Below are 10138 nucleotides of genomic sequence, written 5' to 3' on the forward strand. Positions count from 1 at the left end.
ACTCAAACAATTTCCAGATCTTACCTTCCAGATGTTTCATAGAATCTGAAACAATTGTGACATAGGACACAAAATTGAGATGAAAATGGAAGTTAAGAAGCTCCACTGACATCTAGACCAGAGGTGGGATTCAGCCGGTTCTGACCAGTTCTGGAGTACCAGTAGCAAAAAGTTTGAGTCATTCGGAGAACTGGCAAATCCCACCTCTGACTGGCCCTGCCACCATCTATTCTCTGCCTCCCAAGTCCCAGCTGATCGGATGGGTCTCCTTTTGTTGCCCTGCACAGGAGAAAGGAGCTGGAAAGCAGGTTAATGGGGTGCAGAGGAGGTATTCAGCAGGTTCTGACCAGTTCTGGAGAACTGGTAGTGGGAATTTTGAGTAGTTCGGAGAACTGGCAAATCCCACCTCTGACTGTCCCCGCCAACTCCATCTATTCTCTGCCTCCCATTGAGTCCCAGCTGATTGGCTGGGTCTTCTTTTGTTGCCCTGCATGGGAGAATGGAGCTAGAAAGCAGGTTAGTGGGGTGGGGAGGGAATGGAGATTTTTCAATATCCTTCCCCTGCCACGCCCACCAATCTACACCCACTGAGCCACACCCACAGAACCGTTAGTAAAAAATTTTGAATCCCACCACTGATCTAGACAGTTTCTACTCTTATACACTCCAAGGATGCTTCCAGCTATTAGATGGCTTGTAAGTGTTTCTTTGGCTATGCTTTAGCCGTTGCAGCTGTTGTGCCTTTATTAGACATAAGAAAGTTTTTAGATGTTACTGAGCCACAGTTTCCAAACTCTGCTTCGTTTTAAAGTCCTCTTCTCACAGAAATGCTAGATCTCCTTTTTTGCTCTACTCCAGATGAGGAAGTCTTCCATTTTCTCTTTTTCTGTTATCTGTGAGACAGGAATATCAGGCACACAGAAAGAAGTAGCATGGAGAACAGGTTGGACTAGAACTATTCTTCTAAGCTTCAGGTCTAATTTCTTATGTAAAATAATGGAGTATTAACCAACTGGGTGAAAACCTGCCTGCTGTGACTGGTAGGGACAACTGCTGACAATTCATAGGGACTTTGGGGAGGGAAGTCAGGAGTCACAACTTGGGAGAACCAGTAAGGCTGCTATAGGCAATTACCTTGGTTACAACTAGGATTATCCTTCTTGGTGGAAATAACCCAATAACCAGTTTGTCTGGGCACAGTCAACCAGGAGACCAGACAGTCTAACACACCATGCCATGTTAGCTAAGAATGATATGGGATTTTGAGTGTAAAATTCTTTCAAGAAATGGTCCTGGTAATTTCCTTGCTGGAGAAATGATTAATGTGAGCTCCTGATGTGCATTGGCGTAACTATTCGTTTGCTTCTCTGTAATTTAGATGTATGAATTTCATCCAGCACAGCATTAATTCTGGGCAACCTACAAATATTAACAAAAGGAAACAAGCACAATACCTAAAACCAGAAAATGAACCTAAATGTGTGCGTGTTGGGGAGGAGACAAACATATCGCACAACTAAAGGAGACAATCATTGGTATTTAATCCCACCAACTGAAAAGTTAATGGACAGCATCTTTGCACACTATTACGTCACCGAATTAAAATACCTGGAACTGAATTCAGAATTTTTCCAGGTACTTATAGGCAGTTGTGAAGCAATGTTTAAGTCCACAGACGCTTGGTTAAGCCAACAGTGCCTGGGTGGTTTCTTAACTTGGGTCTTCTGTGAAGCAAGTGTGCATTTCTGCATAAGGAACAGTTACACAACTGTTATGTAACGTTACACCACATCGTGGAACAAAGCCACAGAGCTGTGTTTTGCTGCACCCGATCCAACAATGCTTTGGTTTGTTCCAGCTGTCATGCACAATGTCAAATGGTTCCTTGGCTCGAGTTATCCAAGAAGTTCACTCTTCCTTCTCCAGAGGAAGCTCCTCCTCCTCCTCCTCCTCCTCCTTTTCTGAGGTCAGAAACTTTTTTCCAGCAATTTGGCAGAAAGAGATGATGGCATCATTAGGGAGATTGCATAAGGATCTGACAAAGAGTGATAAATGAGATCCTGGACTCCAGACGGGTGGAGAGAAATCACTTCTGAAAAGAAAAAAGGGAACAAAAAGCGAAGATTTACTTTTCTCTCCTTATTTATTTTCTTTCTATCAGAAGAAATACGCTGGTTATGTAACTAAAGAGACTTCAACCTTCTGGAATAATGGTCCTGTTTCTCATAGAGCTCGGCCGCATCTTTTTATCAATTTTATTTCAGATGTTCATGACGGAGATCTATGAATATACATTGAAGGAAGTCAGGCCTCCCTTTTTTCGTTTTGTGGGATGGGTATGTGGATACAAGGGGCAGGAGGGGAAACGCTCATAGTTTGAAAGTTTTCCTACATCTTGTTTTATGGAGATCCTCAGTCATGGTTGTCCCAAAGGTGTTTTTTCAAGAGACAACTGGCCTTTCTGGTTTTTCTTTGAAGACATTTCACTTCTCCTCCAAGAAGCTTCTTCGGCTCTTCTCCAGGTTTCCTGCATCTTCTGCTTCTTCCGACATGGTTGAGAAAGCTTGTTCTTCACTGGGATGTTTTCCAAGGACTTATGACCCAAGAAAGACCTATACCTAAGTTGTTGTTCCTAGTCCTTTTCCTGAACCCACAGAAAAGCATCTTATCTCATCACCGTGGTTAGGCAACAAAGGGTTGGTGGTGGGAAAATGGAACACTTCAGTTGATGGTCTGCTTGATTGAAGGATAGCGAAAAGATTCTGTAAAAGGACTAGGTTATCATTCTAGCTTTTTCCCCTTTTCTACTGAAACCAAAAATGAAAGGTCAAATGACTGACTTCCATAACAACTGTGTGTCATTTTTGATGGCATACCAATTGGATCACAATGACACCATCATAAAGCTTCTACTCTATTCTACTCTACTCCACTCCACTCCATTCTACGGTTCTTCTCTTCTCTTCTCTTCTCTTCTCTTCTCTTCTCTTCTCTTCTCTTCTCTTCTCTTCTCTTCTCTTTTCTCTCTTCCAATAGAGAAAGAGAGAGAGAGAGGGAGAAAGGGAGAGAAAAGAAGAAGAAGAAGCTGTCCTGTCACTGTTTATGATGCAGGATGTCCGATCTGCTTGTTTTTGCACAAAAATTAAGCAACAGGTTTCCTTTGATTTGACAATGTCAATCAAATATTTCACCAGAACGTGCGTCAAGAATAAAACCGAGCCTGACTGTTGCCTGGTGGTGAGGATATAACCCAACTGCACTTCCCTTGGGATATCTTCCTGGATCACAGCTGCTTAGAAAGATCAGGCAGATGCTAAGATTGGTGGTTCTCCAAGAACATGTTAATTACCGTCTGCCAGAGCTCTGGAATGCATTCCTTTCCACAATGGGATCATGGCACAGATTAGTTTTGATCTGCAGACAATCACAGGTTCTGCACAACTTTGCAAATTTGGAAGAAAACAAAAGGAGAATCACTCCAGGGATTATGTGACCATAGAAGTGGAATGGAGACAAACATAGGAGTTATCCTTTCTTGAGGCCTTTGCAAATGTCTATTTGAAGGCATTCAGGTGGAAAAGAAAGCTCAGCAGGTATTGGGAACTGTTGAAAAATGTTCAATTCTTTCCAAGTAAACATAAATTTGAGAACGGTGGGAATGGTAAAGGGCTTCAGCCCTCTTTTCCCAGACTAGGCAAACTGTGTGAAAATAGAACAGAATGGAATGTCTTTATGGAGAGTCATCCAGGCCATGGTTGTCCCAAAGGTGCCTTTTCCTTGAAGAATTTTTGCTTCTCATCCAAGAAGCTTCTTCAGTTGGGAAGATGATAGAAGGAGAGGTTGACAAAAGAAGGACGGAGCTAAAAAAAACCAAGCCAGATTTGACCAGAGGGGGCAGAGAAGATCAGTCTAGAAAAAAGTCACCTCCTGTATCCCTCTGGAGAGGCCATTGGGTTGTGGCTCAGAAAGTTTCTGATGTTTCCATTCTAAGCCTTTCTTCCTTCCAGTTGCACGACCCCAAGTGGAAGGTAAGCAGCCTACTCTGTGCATCCCTCTGTGATGCAAACACACCTGGATGCTACTTGAAGAGAGAACTAGAAAGACACAGAAACTCAAGATGCTACTTCATTACCTAGAAGAAAAATATATTTTATTTATTTATTTTATTTGTCAAAAGCTTACAATATAACAGAAACAAGAATAAGCATAAGTTTAAGTACAAGAAATAGGGACTAATAATTGGGGCCAATAGGACAGGGACGGTAGGCACGATTGTGCGCTTATGCACACCCCTTACAGAAGGAATGGGGTGAGGTCAACAGAGGTTAGTTTGAGGCTAAAGGAGTGGGGGTTTGAGCAGGTGACAATAGAATCAGGTAGTGAGTTCCAGACATTGACCACTCTGTTGTTGAAATCATACTTCCTGCAATCGAGTTTGGAGTGGTTTACATTTAGTTTATATCTGTTGTGCGCTCTAGTGTTGTTGTTAAAGCTGAAATATTCATTAACTGGTAAGATTTGTAACATATGATTTTATGTACTATGCTTAAGTCTAATCTTAGTTGGCGTAGTTCAAGGTTGCCTAAGCCAAGAATCTCAAGTCTGGTGCTGTAGGGTATTCTGTTGTGAACAGAGGAATGTAGTACTCCTCTGGTAAAATTCTTCTGGGCTTGCTCAATTGTATTTATGTTAGATATACAGTGCGGATTCCAGACAGCAGAGCTGAATTCAAGTATTGGTCTAACAAAGGTTTTGAATACCCTAGTTAGCAAAACAATATTACCAGAGGAGAAGCTTCGTAAAAATAAATTTATAACTCTTAAAACCTTTTTGGCAATACTGTTGCAGTGAGCTTTGGCACTTAGATCATTCGATATGAGAACTCCAAGGTCCTTGGCAAAGTGAGGGTCATCAACAAGGTCATATCCAGCTAGACTGTATTTGGTATATATATATTACTAATGTGCAAATCTATGCCAATGGTTAGTAGAAGGAGTTGGGAAGGATTTAAGAAGCCTGATTTGGCAAGTTATGCTTAGAACTTAGAACATTCTTCCCCTTCTCCTTTTCTCCCTCTCCTTCTCCTTCTCCTCCCTTTTCTTCTCCTTCTTCCCTTTCCCTTTCCCTTTCCCTTTCCCTTCCCCCAATCCTCCTCCTTCTTCCATAGTACCAAATACTGTTTAACTAAAGCATTGTTTCACAGCTGTATGGCATAACGTGACTTGCATGAAGAAGGCAAGAGCTAAATTTGCTTTAGTTTGCTTTTTTAATGAAATATTTGCATGTGTGAATTCAGCCACAAATGTCTCTTTCTTTCCAGGAGAGCTGTGCCAATTTTAGAAATGAACACCAATTGTGCAAGGCTTCAAACTCTGAACAACATAAGAGAGGTGGGCAGCAGAGTACTTTTCCACTGAATCCAGATAATGTTTGATTCACTTCTACTGGAAGGTTGTAAATTTGGAGTGGGGGATGTTCCCGTACTCCAATAGTATTTTTACTCATGGTGGTCTGGCAGAAGCTGATATGATTCCTCAGAAGGCATGGAACTCAGCAGCAATCATCTTCACAAATTCTTCCTGAGAAATCAATATCTATGACATTTTTTTCCCCTTCCAATCTTAGCACAGACAATTTGTACTTGTAAGAGTAACAGAAGAGGAACATCCAGGGTCAGAAAATTTCATTCAATGAAATGGAAAAAGAAAGCCCTGTGATATTTTTTTCCAAAGACAAATTAAGTATTTGTGCTATCAACTCTGAGTTTTTGTGTTTGTCTGTCCTTCGTTATGCAATAATCTCTCCAGCAATCTACTGTATAATCTCTTTGATCTCCCACCTACATGTCAAGGCCAACTAAGGACACCATAAGGTGAAGACATTGTAAGAGATGACCATTGTTATCCTAGGAGACCAAAAAGCCAGAGACACTGCAGAGGACCAATCAAGGAGAATATTTGTAGCTCAGGGTTGAAGTGAGGAGTCCCTGTGCTCTCCAAATCTGGTTGTTTTCTTGCAGAAATTTCATGACCCAACTAGAGAACATGATCAGTGTTAGAAGGGAGTCGGTATGTGGAGGAGGAGGAGGATTGTGTGGTCCTTGATGGTCTCTGAGCTTGGTTGGGTTTTTTTGTTTTTTGTCTGAAGATGTTTTATTACCCAAACTAGGTAACATCATCAGCTCTGAACTGATGATGTTACCTAGTTTGGGTAATGAAACATCTGCAAGAAAATAACCAAGCTTAGAGAGCACCAAGGACTTCTCACCTTGGAGAGAGAGGGAGAGAGAACAATCAGAGCTCACCTACCTTCCTTCATGGATATTGGGAGGAAATTCTAAAGATAATGAACTAAAAAAACAAACAGCTTTTTTGCAGGCAAAATGTTCAGGAAACCCGATTCCAGGTTAAGATACAGAATTAAAATGCATACATGTTGTATTGATAACCAACTTCAATTTCCCTTTTATTCTATGGTTACAATAAAACTCTCTTCTTTCTATAAACGATACTATAGAACCCTGCACACCAGAACAACTAGACACAAGGACAGTTTTTCCCAAACACCATCACTCTGCTAAACAAATAATCCCCTCAACACTGCCCAACTATTTACAAAGTTGGCACTACTATTACTATTAATCTTCTCGTCGCTCCTTATCACCCATCCCACTTGTGACTGTATGACTGTAACTTTGTTGCTTGTATCCTTACGATTTATATTGACTGTTTCCTAGTATGATTTGATTGCTATTGTACTCTATGACTATTATTAAGTGTTGTACCTGATGATGCCTGAATCTTGATGAATGTATCTTTTCTTTTATGGACACTGAGAGAATTTGTACCAAGAAAAATTCCTTGTGTGTCCAATCACACTTGGCTAATAAAGAATTCTATCTATCTATCTATCTATCTATCTATCTATCTATCTATCTATCTATCTATCTATCTATCTATCTATCATCTATCCTGTCTAATCATCAAACATTTTTTTCTGCTTTGCATAAAAAGTCCATAAGCTGTTCCAGTTAAAAATAAACATCGTTTTTCTCTCTGATCAAGGAAGTTCATTTAACCATCTCAGCAAGTTCCATCATCTTCCCGCACCTTTCCTTCATTGGATGGTGTGAAAGCCTTCCATCTTTGTGTATACAATAACCTCATTGCACTTACTATATACAAAAACTGAAAGTCAATTTGATTATATTAGTATCTCTCACCATAGTGAAAATGTGTAGCTCACAGTTACTGGCTGAGGGAATTCTGGGAGCTGAACTCCACACATCTTCAAGTTGCCAAGCTTGAGATACCCTGATCTATATGATACCAGCCCCTCATCAGGATGAAGATGATTTTTTTCATTCTAAAATTGGCCCCTGGGTATGGACTGAAAGAAAAACACACACTATGTTCTGTAACCTTCTGGTAAACCTAATACATCATTATTTAAGTGCTGTTGAAGACACTTGTTGAGAAGCATGGAGTTCAACCTTGTTTTGGGCCCTTTTTGAGACGCGAAGATATCACAAGAAGAGATCTCTACTCGTTGTAGAATACCTTAGGCCACCAGACTTGAAATTCTAGACCTAGAAAACCTTGAATTACACCGTCTTCAGTCTGATCTAAGTTTGGTATATAAAATCATACATTGGAATGTCCTACCTGCAAATGAATACTTCAGCTTCAACCATAACAACACAAGAGCAAACAATAGATACAAACTCAAGGTTAATCGCACCAAACTTAATTGCAGGAATTACGACTTCAGCAACAGAGGGGTCAATGTCTGGAATACTCTACCTGACTCTGTGGTTTCTTCCCCAAACTCTAAAAACTTTAACCTTAGACTGTCTACTATTGACCTCACCCCTTTCCTAAGAGGTCTGTAGTGGGCGGGCATAAGCGCACCAACGTGCCTACCGTCCCTGTCCTATTGTTTCTTTTATTTTTCTTATATGTACCCATTTCATGTATTCATAACTATGTATATATTTATATCTATTATCTTGTAAGTGATTGACAAATCAAAATAAATAAAATAAATAAAACAAGTGCATGCAAAGATGAGCTGTCCATTCAGCACCATACTCTCCAGGGAAAAAAGGGGGAAAAGAGGAGGAACTGGCTTGTGTGTTTCTTTCAAGATGATTGCACAATAGCAGTTTCTCAGAAAACTGGTCTTCAAATATCTCTGTTGGTGTTTGTTCTGAAGACGATGCTGAGCTGCCAGGAGTATTCTATGGAGAAATGTGGAAAACAAGTCAAGGTGAAGAAGAGTCTCCATGCATGTGGACAGAAAGGGCCTGCAATCAATGGTTGACCATCTTCTTCCTTGGGGAATGAGTGAAGGATGAATCTTCCGTAATGTATTTATTTATATTCCACATTTATTATTTTTATAAACAGGTCAAGGTGATGAACCTTATCTAATACCCCTTCCTCCTCCTATTTTCCCTACAAAATACAACACTGTGAATTGGGTTGGGCTGAGAAAAAGGGACTGGCCCAAGGTAAACCCACATGCCTTCCGTGCGTAAGGCAGGAACTAGAACTCTCCATCTCCTGGCAATTGGTTTGTCATGCCTCAGGCAGGACTAGAGCTCCCAATCTCCTGGTTTCTAGCCTGGTGTTTTCATCACTAGAGACTGAAGTGGCTCACTTTAAGATGGGAAAGCTCAAAGGCAGACATCCCCCAACACAAAATCTTGGGGTTGAGGCTCAATGCCGCGGAGCATTGAGTTCCCTAGGCCTCTTGTGTTCTATTGCGTATCTTCAACCATCAAGAATCTCTATTGATTCTTATATAGTTGATATGGAGTTAACCTAAACAGAACCACCTGGCTCTTGAATCAGAGACTTTTGGGGGGAAATCTGCCTGGAAAATGTACTTTAGCCAGTTCCCCGGTGTCATAATATCTTACCTCATAAATGCAGCTGATTGTGTAATTTAAAACACTCCCGTTCTTTAAAGCTCATTATGTTTCTTCTTGAGAGTTTCTATCATGGTAACATTTCAAGAACAGATTCCATGCTCTGAAGAAGTCTCTTCTTTGTGACTCAGAGGACCTAAGGGAAGGTGGGAGATGTGTTGATTTTGCTTTGGGATGTAAGAAAATAGAAAATGATGGTATTCAGACTGGACAATTGATAGCAAATGGGAGTGCTTCCAGCTATGTCTTAGGTCCAAATTTTACTGACCAATACATGGAAGTGATTACCCCAAAGTCACATTCCTGTGTTTCCTTGGGAACTTTAGCATCAATCAATCTTCTAAATGAGGTCATCGGACCCTGGGAAGCTAGGCCAGTAAATCAGTGCTGGTTCTTGTGTACATCTTCCCGGAATACATGTTTCTTTGTGTGTAGTTTTTGAGCCAAGAGCTGCACTTCAAAATAAACCATTCTTCATCTGTATGACAAGGTTCTATTGGACTGTGGTCACTGCACATGAATGCATACCAAAATATTTTCCTCCCATATTTGCACTATATTATAGTATCCTAAGTAAAACAAGCAAATGATACATATCTATATATTCTATTTGGCAATTTAGTCCTTGATACCATAAGGGTTGGTTCGCTAAAACTTGGAAAAGGGATTTATCCTATTCTGCTGATCGGGAAATGCAGTTCAAAAGGCAATTTCTTTGAGCAATGAGGGCACCAACTCTTGGAAATTAGAAGCATGCAACACATTTTTTTTTTAATATTAAAGGAAGTTAGCAGTGAATGAAAGAAAATAAATAAGAAAAAAACGTTGATCTTCTTTGTTTACCTGGACTATTATTTCAATTAATAAAAGCGAATGTCATCATCATCAGAGAAGATGGTCCTGGGCTTTCTTTTGCCAGTTGGGTCTGCCATACTTGCTCTGATGTGGTTGTTTTAGGTCTCTTTTGATCCAATGGGATCCATTCTAAGACTGCCTTGGTCCATCAGTTCTTCTTGCTATGAGACCAGCCCATTTCCATTGCAATTCTTTCACTCTCTTGATGGCCTCGTATCCTTTCATTTGTCCTCTAATCCAGGGGTCTCCAACCTTGGCAACTTTAAGACTTGTGGACTTCAACTCTCAGCCAGCTTGTCTTGTGATGCTGAGCATGTATTTTTCCATGGCTCTTTTCACCCTTCATAGTTT

At 40.5% G+C, this 10138-nt stretch overlaps 1 long non-coding RNA gene across 2 annotated transcripts in view; it reads right to left on the reverse strand.

Moving 5' to 3' along the window:
- Positions 1-1496: 1496 nt before the first annotated feature.
- Positions 1497-10138, reverse strand: part of LOC148124857 (uncharacterized) — a 14447-nt gene continuing 5805 nt past the window's right edge. Inside the window, exons 2-3 of one of the 2 annotated variants that reach the window (XR_015744989.1) lie at positions 8924-10138; positions 1497-2092 (exon numbers count right to left, since the gene is read on the reverse strand). The exon at positions 8924-10138 is cut by the window's right edge and continues 17 nt beyond it. This is a non-coding gene — a long non-coding RNA (uncharacterized LOC148124857). Of the gene's footprint in view, positions 2093-6010; positions 8334-8923 lie in introns of those variants that run through there. The other variant, XR_015744990.1, reaches the window with a different exon arrangement.

This window comes from Pseudonaja textilis, chromosome 11 (genome assembly GCF_049901715.1).
Source record: "Pseudonaja textilis isolate UNSWEBS1 chromosome 11, rPseTex1.2, whole genome shotgun sequence".
Classification (NCBI taxonomy): Eukaryota; Metazoa; Chordata; class Lepidosauria; order Squamata; family Elapidae; genus Pseudonaja; species Pseudonaja textilis.